This window comes from Porites lutea, chromosome 10, assembly GCF_958299795.1.
Source record: "Porites lutea chromosome 10, jaPorLute2.1, whole genome shotgun sequence".
In the NCBI taxonomy this organism is placed as follows: domain Eukaryota; kingdom Metazoa; phylum Cnidaria; class Anthozoa; order Scleractinia; family Poritidae; genus Porites; species Porites lutea.
Window position 1 is genome coordinate 32,470,180 of NC_133210.1, and position 16,010 is coordinate 32,486,189.

Here is a 16,010-nt window from a genome sequence, read left to right on the forward strand (position 1 = left end):
TGCATTTTTTCTGCTTAAGTTGTAGGCCAAAATGAAATTACGTGTCAATTGGTTAACATTTATTCGACAAAGTAAGGCCCTTTATAAGGAGGAACTTGTTTATTTTTGCGCGCAGCGTGGCAATCCTAGTTAATAATTTGTTCTTATTTTAATGAAGATGAAGTGAACTGAAAGTCACGATATTCAGCTTGCTAAAGAAGTTCTAGTAAGTGGGCCCGGATGAGGAGAAAACATGGACCAGGGGTCCATGGACCCGGTCCAAAGAGGGGGACCGGGTCCGGACCAGGTCCATGGACAGTTTTTTAATTTTCATAAGAAGGTTTTGTACCAGGTCCATGGACACTCAAAAACAGAAATAGTGCCAAAAAAAGATTTGACGAGACGCTGTCGACCAATGCTCACGATTGATCACAAATATTTAGTTGTGCTTACATGACATACGCTCTGCTTGCACATGTGCAGTCGCAAGACTGTTAAATTAAGCTGATTCAAAAGTTATCATCAAGAGAGGAATTACGCGCTCCAGTACAAAGACTCGCATTACCCTTAGAAAAACAAGCTGGAGTTAAGAATTCATTGCTTTTAGAGCAATCATGACGGAGCATGATGACCCGCAAGCCTTGGAAACGTGCACGACGGTCATCTGAATCGACCGATTGAGCAATATAAAACAAAGGAAGTGTTGACAACATAGTGCAGGACCGAAGATCGGGAACTATAAGAAATCCCTGGAACGTATTACTCGCACGTCATCGTGTGTCCATCTCGCTAACTCATATGACATTTTGTTCTTACAGGAACAAAATGTGCTTTTGTCTCCTCTAACGATAACCGAAACCTCCGTAAATACATCATCGATTTTAGTGTAAAAAGTACAAATGCCTTTTCAAACAGAGCAACTTCAGAACACTCTACCACTTTACTAAAATTTATTTACATTGTGTGGGCCACGAAAAAACGTTTCTTTGTAACTACGACGTCCCCAAACCAGTCTCCAGGTGATTAAAAGCAAAAGGCCGCCCGCGAGGAGAACGCGAGACCACAAAAATATTGTTTTCGAAATGTAACCGCATTAGCAGAGATTCTCAGTGAACGGATTGCAACAGTATTTTTCTAAATACATATCAAAAAGAAAGAGAAAAGCCTTCTTCCGAATAACCGGTTACGTACTGTGCTTTCCAGTTTCCAGGACGTACTAAAAGTGCCGGAAATGGGAATATTGCTAAGCGTGTTTTATTTGTAACGAAAAAACAAATCTGTTACTAATAAATGCCCAAAAATATAACTGGCGGAGGGTCTCCTACAAGAAAATCACCTAATACAAAACACTCTAAGACAGACATATAGATTTTATAGCTTGTATACCCCTTAATTTTCTAGTTATTGCGCAAGTGATTTCATAACACCTTGGTGTCTAACTCAGAGAATCACGGTCGCGCCACCTAGTGTTTCTGTTGCTTAATAAAACTCGCACTTAGGAGTTTAGAACGCGATAACATTACTATAACACTCGCTTACTCAAGCTAAAACATATTAACCTTTAAATTTCCACTTGGTGTGCAAGTGATTTCATAATGCCGTGGTGTCTGACTCACAGAATTACGAGCGTGCCACCTAGTGTTTCTGTTGCTTTAAAAATTGCACCTACGAGTTTACTGAGATCACCATGGCATTACAGTAAAACTCGCTTACTCGAGCTAAAACATATCAGGCATATTAACCATTAATTTTCTTCTGTGCGCAAGTGATTTCATAATACCGTGGTGTCTAATTCACAGAATCACGGGCGTGCCCCTTGTGTTTCTGTTGCTTTAAAAATCGCTCTTAGGAGTTAAGATCACTATGGCATTACAATAACACTCGCTTACTCGAGCTAAAACATATTAACCTTTTAATTTCCGCTTGGTGCGCAAGTGATTTCATAATGCCGTAGTGTCTGATTCACAGAATCACTGGCGTGCCACCTAGTGTTTCTGTTGCTTTAAAAATTGCACTTGGGAGTTTAGATCACCATGGCATTACAATAAGACTCGCTTAATCGAGCTAAAACATATCAGACATATTAATTTTCTTCTGTGCGCAAGTGATTTCATAATGCCGTGGTGTCTAACTCACAGAATCACGGGCGCACCACCTAGTGTTTCTGTTGCTTTAAAAATCGTACTTAGGAGTTTAGAACACCATGGCATTACAATAACACTCGCTTACTCGAGCTAACACATATCAGACATTAATTTTCTTCTGTGCGCAAGTGATTTCATTACACCAAGAATCACGGGCGCCCCACCTAGTGTTTCTGTTGCTTTAAAAATCACACTTAGGAGCTTAGATCACCCTGGCATTACAATAACACTCGCTTACTCAAGCTAAAACATATTGACCATTATATTTCCACTTGGTGCGCAAGTGATTTCATAACGCCGTGGTGTCTGACTCACAGAATCACGGGCGTGCCACCTAGTCAGGGGCACCCAACGTCAATATTCGGAAAATATCTGTTCGGAAGACGATTTGAGATCTAGAATTTTCGGAACATTTGTTGTAAAATTTCTTGCTTGCCTGCCTCTCCTAAGATTTTCGAACATCTAAAAAATGGTATAATTGCCCATTTTTAACAGATTTTTACCCTAAAAAGAACACCTAGAATTTTTGCCAACGAGGCAACCGAGCTAAGGAGCGAGGTTGCCTCGGCGGCAGAATTATAACGCCGCGAAATGTAGGCCAAAACTCTCACCATATTTGGGTGTAAGTAAGTCCCTATATTTGAATGGAGAAGTCATGGTCTTGTATTTACAACTCGTGGTCCGAAATTGGGTGAATCAGTGTGCAGCTGTTCGTTGTCTGTTCAAGAACACCTAACAGGTGAGCAAGCTTTAATACGATTTCTAGTTTGATAGGGGAATTACTGCTCTGGTTTGCTTTATAAATTGCGTTTAAAGCAGCAGGTGATCAAGGAATAGGGTTTCCGCTCAAATTTTTGTCAGAACCAGCTTGTTTTTTTGCAGCTCTATTTACATTGAGGTAGCGTGTTCGCTTTTCGACTCAGAGCCAGGGTTTTCAGTGTTCTCTTTTCCTTTGTGAATTGAATTTTAAGCGGTAGTTGATCAAGGCGTAGGGTTATATTCTTAAAACTTTTATCAGAACCATCGTGTTCTTTCCAGGTCAATTTACATTGAGCCAGTCCTCACCTCCCGTGAGGAATGCAACGTATTTGCGGACCTTTTTTTTTAGAATTTAGTTATGTCTTTCGAGAGATTTTGTCAACCAGCATGTTTTTTTGCTGCTCGATTTACATTGAGACAGCCCAAAACTCCCGTAGGGAATGCAACGAATTTGCGGACCTTTTGTTTTGAAGACTATCGTTATGCCTTTCAAGAGACTCTTTGTCCTGTGACACTCGCTCATTAGATCTTTGTAGTTTATTCAAGTTTATATTTTTATACCTCTGATACATTCCGCCCCATTCTTGCGCTTTTCACACATTTTACTTTACACTAATTTTTTTCTGGCGTATAGTACCACGCAAAATATTTTTCCTTTCCCTGATGACGCTGTTGCTCGGAAATTAATTATTATTTTTATTTTCAGCAGTCGAAGACCTCAGTTAAACTATATTTTTCTTTCTAACGTTTATAGTTTTGCTACAATGGAATTTTCCAAGAAACATAAGTGCTAACTTGCTCATATTTACCAACAAAGCTTCAAGCCAATAAATATGCCAATATCTACCGTTTAAATACTTAAATACGTTTAGCAATGCTACGTTTAAGTGGTTTTGAACTATATTCTCGTTGGATGCCCCTGCCTAGTGTTTCTGTTGCTTTAAAAATTGCACTTAGTAGTTTTGATCACCATGGCATTACAATAACACTCGCTTACTCGAGCTAAAACATATCAGACATATTAACCCTTGATTTTCTTCTGTGTGCAAGTAATTTCATTTTCCTGCAATACATAGCTTTTTCTTGACTGGATAACGAGTTAAATAGCGGCAGCGGCGAGATTTGGTAATTTTTGGCGGGCTTTGGACACGTTTTGGCGGGATGACGATTTCCCTATTCGACCGAATCCATTTGATCGCTTGGTCTTTGTGTTTTCTGCCTCTACTATGACATCTTTATGAATTTAGGCCGAGTTACTACTAACAATAGTATTTCCGCAAACCCGTCATTAAATAAAGGAATTTTTTTTATGTAGCCCGTTTGCACTCTTTTTACATCATTGACAGCACATCATGCATAATAGTCACCAAACAAATGCAGTCGGATTAGAAGATCTAACGTTTTCTACAAAATGCCTACCAGACTGCCGATGAATATTACCATTTACACGTTTATCGTAATATCGTTAGGCTCTTCTTCTCCTGTCATCTAAACCTACCCAGACGCACACATCGTCCTTTGCGATCATCTCAAGAAGGCAATGCTGGCTTTATTCGATCAGAGTTCAAATCAAAAATTCACACTTCTTCCATATAAAGAAAAAGTCAATTATTATTTCCATTGTTTTGGTTATATTTTTAACTATAGTGCGTTGAATGTACAAGATTCCATCAGAGAGAGGCCATAAACGTACAAGCACAACGCACCAGCGGGTGCGTGAAGCGATTCACTGCGGAAACTGCAGTTTAGCAAGCTCAGGCCAAAAAATTGGCTGAATCTGCACACACAAAGCCTCGGAGATCAATGATTGCAATTTGCTTTGGCATCTATCTTTCCTTTACGATGAGTAGTATGCTGTGTGTTCACAGACTGCGGGTTATACATAATCAACATTTTGAACCAACGCTTTTACATTCGTCCGATTCTATTTAAATTCCGCGACCTTCGATACATTCAATACAATATGGAACTACGCTACATTTTAATACTGGCAAAGACCAGAAAGACAACGCTTGAGTCAAAGGCCACGCGCGATTATCTGGATAACTCGTGAGCTGAGAACGCAAATCTCAGGCATATGTTAAATTGTAATCCCTTCTCTAATTACTCTATCGCCAGATGCCGCCTTAATCTTGTTAAAAATTGTAACGCTTTAGCGAATATAAAACTGACCTCTGATGGTTGGATCACTAATTGCTTTTCGCAGTAGGAGGTTTATTGCTTGTCACTCAAAACCTAGCGTCCTTAACAACGCCGGCGTCATGTGGTGTGCAAAAGAAAGTCGTATGCGGGTCCTCATGCACATCGCAATTCTCCATAGTTGATGTAGCTTCAGTTTAAGCTACAATCCCTGCCACTTCTTCTTCTTCAAGATCTGGATCTGTAAATCACTATCCGTGAGAATTTATAATCGTCCTGCTAAAAGCACTAAGGAGCTGGGCCCAGCGTAACAAAACATTGCAGGAAAAAGTGACATTCATGGACAAAAAGAAAGTGGCTTAGAATTATTCAGATTCAGGATGCACTTTGCAGAAGTCAAACAACCTAAAACCCTTTTAATCAGCCGCAATGAACAGCTTTACATTTTAAAAGAGGTAGAAAATCAATATGTGTGTCACGACCTCTCAGTATGAAATAAGCAGCAAAAATTCACATTTGTTCAGTCAAAAGGTTTTCCTCTGAAGCTTAATCTACCCATCAGAGAAAACAATTCATTGGAACAAGCAGCATTTTGGCATGAGGTACCGACCGCCCCCCCCCCCCCCCCCCGCCCCTTTTTTACACTATGTAAGCACAATTAAACATTACTGATCAATCAAGCATTGTTTGTTGTTGTTGTTGTTGTTTTTTAACCTTATTTTTGTACTATTTCTGTTTTTGTTCATTTCTCATTATTAAAAAAAACTGTCTATGGACCTGGTCCATGACAGGGGGTCCATGGACCCGGTCCATGAAAGTGGTCCATGGACCCGGTCCAAAGTGGGGGTCCATGGACCCCTGGTCCATGTTTTGTCCTCACCCAGTGAGCCCTACCGCTTCAAGCCCAGGGCCGTGTAGGCTCGATTACCAGCCGTCAGAACTGTGAAGCGTGCGAAAATTTGGCAATAGATCGCAAATAGGCTCAGTGGAGCGACGAACATTCACTTTTGAGCAACAAAGCGCTCAACTAGATTTCATCGTACAAGAGAACGAATTTTTCATGTGATATGACACCATCACAATGATAAAAGTCGACCAAATGTAGGCTGTTTTCTCAGGCTAGAAACGGATTACAGCTTGGTCGTGGGAAAAAGTGTCCTTACACAGGAAAAAATAACGGATTCCCATTTTTGGATATTTTTTGGGTATTCAAAGAATACCCATAAAAATCCCAAATTTGGCAAAGTGAGACAAGTCCCAACCAGGGAATTCCCAACCAAGTTCCCAGATTGGGACTCGTCTCACTCTTCCAAATTTGGGATTTTTGTGGGTATTCTTTAAATATCCATAAATATCCAAAAATGGGAATCCGTTATTTTTTTCCTGTGTTAGAGCTTTTCTCACAACTGCTACTGGGATAATGCCTCTGAAACACTGACGAAAAATCGGATTTACTAGTAAAAAGACATATATTCACTAATTTTCGGGGAGTTTCATAATAATGGTTTTTGTATGCGCACAAACTGTAGTTGTTATTATAAACACAACGTATTACTTTCACACCTCAAGTCAGTGAGCGCTCTATAACATTGTACATTCGTTGTGAGGCTGATGCTTAAGTGACCGTCCAATACAAACCCTTCAGATCTCTGACTTTCGCCATTTGCAGATAAAAGACAGGTAAAAATTAAGTAGAAAAAGTACGTTTTTTATCGAAAGTCTTTGTTGCACTTGCTATGGTGGTGTATTTCAGTACTTTTTGAATGGTAGACTATTTTGGTTTCTTGGAAAAAAATTTAGTTTGAGGACGCAAAAAGCTATTGATTTAAATACTTGTCGCGGTATAATATGAACCTTATCTAATTTGCCAAACATTTTTTATAATTTTAAACATTCGAAAGTCACTCATGAATTAGTTGGGGGGCCCTGTGGCAGCATCGCTTTTTCAGGGATATGTAAATATTGAGTAACATGTCATAACAAACTGTCTTGAGATTTTTATTCTGAAACCACAACAACAATTGTACCATGGTCCGGCCTTGCTCTAAATTTTTGGGCTTAACTTGGGAACTTGTTAACCCCTGTTCCCTCCAATAATCAGTAGAACTGCGAGGCTTTGTAAGACACTTCTAGGGTTTTCTACTAATATGACATTGTACAATTTCTCGCGATTTTAAAAAGGAAAATTCATAAGACAAGCATGTTTGATTCCATTTTGGATAATGCCTAAGCTCCAAGGCCTTCTTTAAAATAATGACTGGGCGCGGAGCACGAGGTTATTATTTTTAGAAGGTCTGCACTATTCCATTATCCTATAGAGAATCAAACATGCTTTTTTTATGAATTTAATGCACCATTCCATTGGTTTACCGAACCAGCAGTCTGAAATGGAGCAGTAGGTTATTATTTGTAAACTTTTCCTATCTGAGTGGCTTGCTCTTCCAACTATTCAAAATAATAACCTGTTCAAAAGCAATGGAAAGTTGTATTAATTTGTGGGATCAAATGGGTCCTAATTTGCATCATAAATCGTCCTTGTTTGTTCTTGACTGATACGTGGCTGTGTTCTGCCCATAAAAAAACGTTTGTCCATTCTTTTGGTTGAAAGAAAATAAGCAAAATCGACGAAAGTACAATGACCTCGTCCCTTTAATGATACAGACCTTGTAATATATCACCTTCTTTACTTTTGTTTCTATTTAGAGTTCAAAGGTAAAGAAAAAAGCCATTTATCATGCCTCGTCACCGTGTTCTGTGCGTTGGTCTCATTGCCCTTGATATCGTCAGCACCTGTCAACGTTTTCCGGATGAAGACGAAGATATCCGAGCCATATCCCAAACATGGCAGACCGGAGGAAATGCTTGCACCAATGCCACGGTGCTGACTCAGTTAGGGATGCAGTGTGAGTTCCTTGGTTCCTTGTCATGCGGAATTGAAGCTGAATTTGTCTGCCATCACCTACGTGACCGTGGTGTGCATTACAGTAGCTGTGTTCGACATCCCGAGTGTGGTACTCCAACTTCGTGTGTGACGCTCAGTCTCGACACCGGAAGCCGAACGGTGGTGCACGCAAGGAATAACCTTCCAGAGCTTTCAGTATCCGCCATTGAGAAAATCGACCTGTCGAACTACGACTGGGTTCATTTCGAAGGTAGAAGAAATGAGGAAGAAATTGTGAAGATGATTGATATGGTAGAAAAATGGAATTCGGCGCACACGCACGAAAGCAAGATTATAATTTCTGTGGAGTTAGAGAAGCCGCGAAAAACTCTTCTACCATTGCTAGATAAAGCTGACGTTGTGTTCATAAGCAAAGATTTTGCTCGATTCTGTGGTTATTCTTCAGCCTGCGAAGCTGTTGAATCCCTGCGTAATAAAATCAAACCTGGTGCCACCATGATTTGTGCTTGGGGAGAAAAAGGTGCAGATGGTGCTGGTCCCGATGGTGATGTCAAACACAGCGATGCCTACCCCCCTGAGAAAGTCATTGACACTCTTGGAGCCGGCGATACATTCGTTGCTGGCGCTATATACAGCCTCATAAAAGAATCCTCAGTTGAAGACGCGTTAATCTTTGCCTGCAGATTGGCGGGGTTTAAGTGTGGTGTGGCAGGAAATGATGGTCTCGTAGAAGCGTTTTATAATTACCAGAACAACAACTGTTACTAAGGGTACCCCTAGTCGTTTAAAGTAGTGAGACCAATAATAGGGAACTTAATTAAGCAAAGGCATTTTCTAGCGACACACCTGAACCGGAAGTGAAATCATTTCGTGTGTTAACGTTGCAAAATATGAATTGCCACTTCCGGTTGACGTGCGCAACCCAAAAACGTCTTTGCTTGTGCTTCCTAGTGACGATAACGCTGCCACCAGGTAATTAAGGGTTTTGAAATCTTTTTGAGTTGTTTTATTAGAGAAGTTTCGACAACTTAGCTGGATTCCACATATTTAGCGTAGGACCATGCTCCGTACGTAACTAATGGGGGAAAATGCGAAAAAAAATCCTCGAGCGAAGCGAGCCGATCGGGAGCTGAGTCCGATGAGGGGAAATGGCGGCTTTTGCCTTTTGGTGCTGGTTCCAGGCTACCATATGATGCAAAAGCCAATCAAACTCCCAGATGTTATAATAACTCCCTTGGGAGAGCTAAGGTGGCGTAGTGGTGAAAGCACTCGCCTACGACAAATGTGGCCCAGTTTCAAATCCCGGCGTCTACGCTGGCGTCTACGCTGGCGTCTACGCCAAATGTGGGTTGAGTTTGTTATTGCTTCTCTCCATTACCCCGAGAGGTTTTTCTCCAGGAACTCCGGTTTTCCCTTCTCCTCAAAAACCAGCATTTCCAAATTCCAATTCGACCAGGAATCAGGTAGACGAGGAACCACTTTGTGGATGTGCTACCTCCAAATCATTATTTATCTATTTATTTTATTTATAACTCCATCTGTAAGGCAACTTGAATTTTTGATTGGTTCTCTTTATGGAACGTCAATGACGTCAGGACTTCGTACAAAAGACGTCAAGGACATAATTGCTCCTGTAAAGCAGCATTAGTCTTAAATTTTTCTTCCCATATTTTCTGTAATACCAAGGAGGGTTCCATTATGGTCAGCTTGATATTTCTGGGCTTAATTTATTTTGTGTCGTGAAAGTCACCGTTACATTCTAGAGGGTAATTAAAGTTAATGCTAAGACCAACTAGTTGTCTTCTTCAACATTTTTACTTGTAAGAACTCGTAACATTTCGTGACGAGAGTGGTCTGCCCCACTGAAGCCGTTATTTGTCACGGTCGTCACGCAACGCTGCTCCCCAATCAATATGGGCTTGGTCGGTCACGATGGCTTGATATTTCCCATTTTTCTGATTTATTTATGCGCTTTTTATGGACACAGACAACGTCTAGCATATATTATGGATAAACAAAATGTTTTCTTGCGGGACAAAAAGGGCGATCACGCGATCACGCGTCAGTGGGCAAGATAGACCTGTCTTGCCACCCAATCACAGCACAGTATTCACTCCGCTTGCGGAGCTAGCGATATAATACTCCTTTTTAGCGGATAGATGGCTTTTACTTTTTACTCCTAGCTTTATGCATGTATGTATGTATGTATGTGTAGCCGATTTTTTGAAAACCAACCGAACGAAATCTGCAGCCATTTGAGTGAAAAGCCTTCAAAAGGCAGGTTTTTAAACCCCGATAAGCTCCAAAATCACACTAACGAAGGAAAAGAAAAGGAAAAAAAGAAAGAGCCAGGAGGAAGAAAGGAGGAGAAGAGAAAAAGCAATGTTTGCACTCTTAGTTTTTATAATGGCTACTTTGGAGATCGTTTTTCACCCAAACCTATTGGGCGGAAGAGGTCTATTTGGCGATAACGTTTTCAAAAATCCGGCCAGAAATATGTTTGTGTATTAACATTCGAAAAAATTTGGTGGTACTCGCTGGGAACGAAAGTACCTTTTTTTACCAGTAGACGTCGACCATATTCGCCCTTCCATTTCTGCGGACCTGTAAGTACTAACGGAATACTAATACTCTCGCTAGCCCTTCGCTCACTGGTTGGATAGTCACGATACTACCAAAATTAGCAGTGATCTAATTTACAAACGATGAATGAACGCGGCCTTCGCGAGACACGTAAACCCCCTCACGGCTTGTGAATTTTTGTCGGTCGAATCGAAGCTGTAAAAGGTTCGAAACCCTAAATTTTCTTGTATTTTCAGAGCGCATTTTCTAAGGCCAGACTGGAGGTGGATGTGGTTTGTTTCCCTAAAATAGCGTTGAAAACACAAGAATTGGTCGCTGGCATATAAAGTAAGTAGCATGATAATACTATTGTTGCTAACGTTTAACGATAGTCAATCCCTAAGTTAACTGGATTGACGTTCGATTAAATCCCATAAAAAATAGTTCTCGTAAAACTTTCCCTAAAAGTAAATACGAATTCTCATTGCCGCATTAATTTTTCGAATCTTTTGAACATATAAAATTTTAAAAAATTCATATCCTTTGTGAGGTGTTTTTTCGCCTCTTCCTGAATATACAATGTGAAACTGATCGTGCACGCGTCTTTTGTTTGTCTACTTGTTTTTACATATTCAGTTTAGTTTTTGGTTTGAAAACCATTGAGAAAAATCGCAAGTTAAGTTTTGTATTAATAATTTTACACAACTCAAAAACAAACTAAGATCATTGATGCCATGGATCTTAATTGTCTTATAGCATTTTTTTTCTAAAGCATGATACTTCGGAGTACATATTCTCTGTAAATATGCGTCACTACTTGTCTGCGGCTTGCGGAAAAGAAAAATCTTTACGGAGGTCCCTAACCTATTTTTTTGAAATATGAGCCATTTATTTAAGTGCCTTTGGATTAAGTTTAGACGGCAAATAGAGATAGTAGTGTCAACGACTAACTTGAACTTCGTGTCATAACACAAAGAAATTACTGTAATTCTAATTTCAGATAGAAGTTGATAAATAATATTTTTGTTTAAAAAAAAATCGTGGCCAGGCTTTCGAGAAAGGACAACAGTCGAAGGCATTGTATCATAATCAGTTTATGGAATAAAAATTCTAAACTTTCCCAGGCTTTAATATTATATCTATAGCCTGGTTCTCAAATGCACCTGCGACATGGCCGCCGGTACTGCCTTTGATACTGTTCCGATATGAGAACAGAAGTGGCCGGCAACACTGATCATTCCAGTCTTTACTGCCGGCATGCCTGCGAAGTTGACTCGAGTTTAACCTCGCAGCCATGCCGGCGGTAGAGCTCTGCGGTGGCTCTAGTTCGGTGCCTACGGCGGATGTTCTCATTCGTCCGAGAAGTAGCCTAGGCAGTACCTGCGGCCACGTCGCAGGTACATCGGCGATATATGAGAACCAGGCTATAGTTTATAAAAAGATTAATCAAATCGGCTTTGACTGTTTACTAGATTTTAGTAATAAATTTCACAACAACTGCAAAAGTAAGGCCGGGGCACAATGTTCACATGTGCTGAACTGTGCCGGCTTTTAGGTGATAAATACATGTACCAGCGATAAATAAAAAAACTGCATTTTTAGAACTTATACTTAAAACGGTAAAAAACGTTTTGCTAAAAGGTCAAGGTAGAGTAAAACGGAAACAAAAACGTGCAAATTGTTTTGCAACATTTCCAAATTGCAAGTTGAATTTTAACTACCCACGAATTATAACTGTGTCGCAACAAGAGAGAACAAATCATGTTATTTTGGGTGGTAAAACGAGAAACAAAGCTTTTCAACCGGCTCCCCGGCCCTTTGCAGGAATTTTGCAAAACAAGTTGTACCATCTTTGTTTGCCCTTTTTACCGTAGCTTTAGCTCACAAAGCGACTGCGTGTTGGTCGGCTCATTAGCAGCCAGACTGACTGACAATTCCGCCATTATGTAAGGTGACAAAACACAGACAGCACCCAGGAAGTTTGGCTAGCCTGTGGTAGTTTCATGTTACAGATGAACCTGTGCAAAATGTTTTTTTTCCTATTCTCAGGTGTGCGTTTTAGATCTTATTTCTAAACCATTCTGAATGTTCACCAATGTTAAGCAATTGTGAGTAGAGTGTTTCTTCAATACAACTGTTGTCGAACTAGGCAAAACACAGAACTGCGAGCGCCATGAATTAAAACAAAAAAACGGGAAAATGACGGAGGAAAAAGTTCACTGCAGTGCAACGAATAGTCCTTGCTAGTATACAGTCTACACAAATCATGATAATTTACCTAAAGGATGAACTCTTTTCCACGTGAAAACTCTTTTTTCGTTTAAATTTGGTGACGAAGATATGATATATATATATTTACATCACAACTAACGTCCAGCCATCTTTTTGGCCCGTGATATGAAATAAAAAATTCTACCAAAAGAGAAAAGCAAAAAAAGGAGAAAAATGTGCAATGTATATAAAATCCAAGAATATTTACCCTTCTTACTAATACCAGTTTATACCGGCGACTGGTTATCGGCCCCTGCCCTTTTAAAGAATTTTTCCGATCAATAACCTAATTTTGCAAAAAAAAAAACACATTATTAATAACATAAAAATTGAATAAAATTATCGATTTTAAGGTAACCAGTACCATCAAACTGGAGTCATTGACCAGCAGACTCTAATGGAAGAGAAAAAAAAAAGAATTAACGAATGGTAATCAATCGTTTTTAAAATTTACCGTGAACTTTTGTTCGCTTTTTCTAATTACTCTTGTTTACTTTTCAATATAAACCCTCTGGAGACTGACAATTTGTCTAAATAATTGCATTCACGCAGGGGTGGCTGGCAGGTTGAACGGAGTGACTCGTCTTCAGTCTGAATTTGTTAGTGCTCCGGTGGTGTTCTTCAGCTCATTATGAGTGAGAAGTTAAATCAGTTTTCACGGTTTTAGCGACAAGTTTGTTTGAAGTTCATAGCTGGTTTAAAGAATAAGACGCAGCCAATTCTTTTTCTCTTTCTACCGACCGAAAGGGAGCCCTTAACTCACTTCTAACTCAAAATATAAAGTCAGGATTCTATTTGACACACGTTGACCTTGCTTTCATTGTTGTGGCTTAGATTCTGAAAGCTATAAACTCAACGACGCATATCAAACGGTGATTCAGTCACTGAACAAAACGAGCAATCAAAGAGTCTTTCCGATCGATCGCTCAAGCTTGTCCTTCAGCTCAGCCGGAGCGTGGGAACCTATCCAAATTTTATACTGTCTCTGTTTAGGCCTTTATTCAACTCTCAGTTTAAGCTGGAGCCTACTCGCGGGTCTACTTTTCAATTTGTTTTGCCTAATCTTGGTGTTGATAAGTTTCTTGTATGTCGGTTTGGACCCAAAGCACGCTTAACGCCGTGGTTGGGCTCGGACTATTAACGGTAAGTTTTTTTTCCTGCATTCTGATAGAGTACTCTAACAACTGAATTCAGTCCGAGTAATGAATAAGAACATATTCTCTCGTGGAACATACCAATGGCTATCAAGAAATAAAATTCGGTTGCCTTTACTGAACCGATTAATTATTATATTTTTTGTTTCAATCCAATTCTCAGTATTCTGATGTCTTGTGTCTCTGAAGGCCCGAGTTTAGCTCTTCGCCTGGCTCTCGTAGGGCTCAGTTTTCCATTTAACCTACAAAAAATGCCACGGCATCATAGTAAACTTGGAGGAAAAAAAACTTACAAAGAGCTTTTATTATCTGACTCAAAATCTTCTGGTGTATAAGTTATAAAATTTAGTAAAGACACCCGATTATGAGTTAAACAAATCAGTATATTTTAAGCACTTCGCTCAGAACCTCACCCCTAAAACCTGAACGAGAACCACTTGGTTAACGAGAACCACTTGGTTTTTGTAAGCAGAAGTACTGGAGTCCTAGCTGCTCTGAAATCCACCAACGATTTAGGCTTAATCAGTTGTTCGTCTGGACATTCAGGAGTCGTACCTACGTGAACTGAAATAACATAATTAATTGAGTGGAATGGTTATGAAACCCGTCAGACTCCTTTGTTATATGTTTTTGTGGACCTGAAAGTGCACAACATTCAAAAGAATTCCTATCATTTTGATTGTATTGACCAATAAAAACGTTGCATTAATTTATTCCGTAACAATTTGCCAACAGAAAACAAAGGATTGTGCACTTTCACGGTGCTTTGAACATAAACTGCAGCACTGTTGTTTTTATCATTGATGTTTGCCGCTTTACGTAACCAGTCTCCTCTAATAACTATGGTAATATCTTCTATATAACTGAGGCATCAGCAAGAAAGTTAGTGGCTTCTATTAACATTATCTGCGATTTTGAATAGCAGAGCAGAGGAGTTTGTGTTAAACAAAACGACGTAAGCAGTCAATAGAAAATAACTTCATAATGTGAATAAAAGTAAATTTTCACTGTCATATTGCGACTTGAGTATCAAACTCTGATATATTCACTCAATATTTCCTTTCGGGCCGAATCAACGAAAATTGTACTGAAATAAAAATTCGAAAGTTTAGAGAACTTTCTGTGCTTTTTACAAGTGGAAAAGGTTGATCAAATGAACCAGAAAAGTCCAAACCCCGATACCATTTTCAAAGGCCTGAAATTTTATCAGTTATTTTAATAATACCCAAAAATATCTTAATTCTATAATTAATACTGTGAATTCTGCTTTTTATGTTTATGAATTTTGTTATTGTTTATGCTGTTATATTATGTTATGAAATAATGATTAAATTACTTTTTAAACAGTGCCAGAAAATGTGCGAAAAATAACATTATCAGTTTACCAGTAAAATATTGATATTTTTCAAGCAAACGAGCGAATTTTCCAGTTTCTTTTGACGACAATAGTCAAACTGGCTATAGATTTCATTGTACCGCATGATTTTAATTTTTTAACTTTCATCTCCGCTTATGTAACAAAAAACTGATCGCGCCATTCGTTCTTCCGAGTAAACAAAAACTAATATTAACCGAAAAACAAGACCAAAATAGCAAAATATGTATGAATAGCAAATTTTGATTGTAAGCCTGAGAAAGCCCATGAAATCAAATATTTATAACTTTTTTTCTGGATTGGAGTCAAAGTAATTTAAACTATTAAATTTAGCTTGTTTTCGTGAGATACTCTCTCGCTTAGGTTTTAATGTCTTCGCGACTAGTTTGAAGGTTTAAAAACTATTTTTGTATCCTTGGTTATATTCGGATATTTATTTACTAAATCTTTTGGTTAATGTTAATGATCTTTATTTTGTCTCGCTTGGGCAAAAATCGCCCCACGCTGAGTGGATTTTTCCTGCAAGGCTCGCGGTAGTCGCTGGTTAATACATTCAATTCTTAATTTCTTATCTTTGTTCTCGTTTTGTCAAGAGATCGCCCTGATAGTCAGTTTGCTTTAATTTTTCGAGTCAAGTTTAAACCTCTCTTCGTCTAGCACAAGCTTCGTAGATGTTAAACAGGTAATATCAAAATAAAATTATTTTATTCAAAAACTGAATGATT

The 16,010-nt window shown here is 39.1% G+C and overlaps 1 pseudogene; it reads left to right on the forward strand.

Annotated features, from left to right (window-relative positions):
- Nucleotides 1-7,693: 7,693 nt before the first annotated feature.
- LOC140950727 (ketohexokinase pseudogene) lies at nucleotides 7,694-9,210 on the forward strand (annotated as a pseudogene).
- The last annotated feature ends 6,800 nt before the right edge of the window (nucleotides 9,211-16,010 follow it).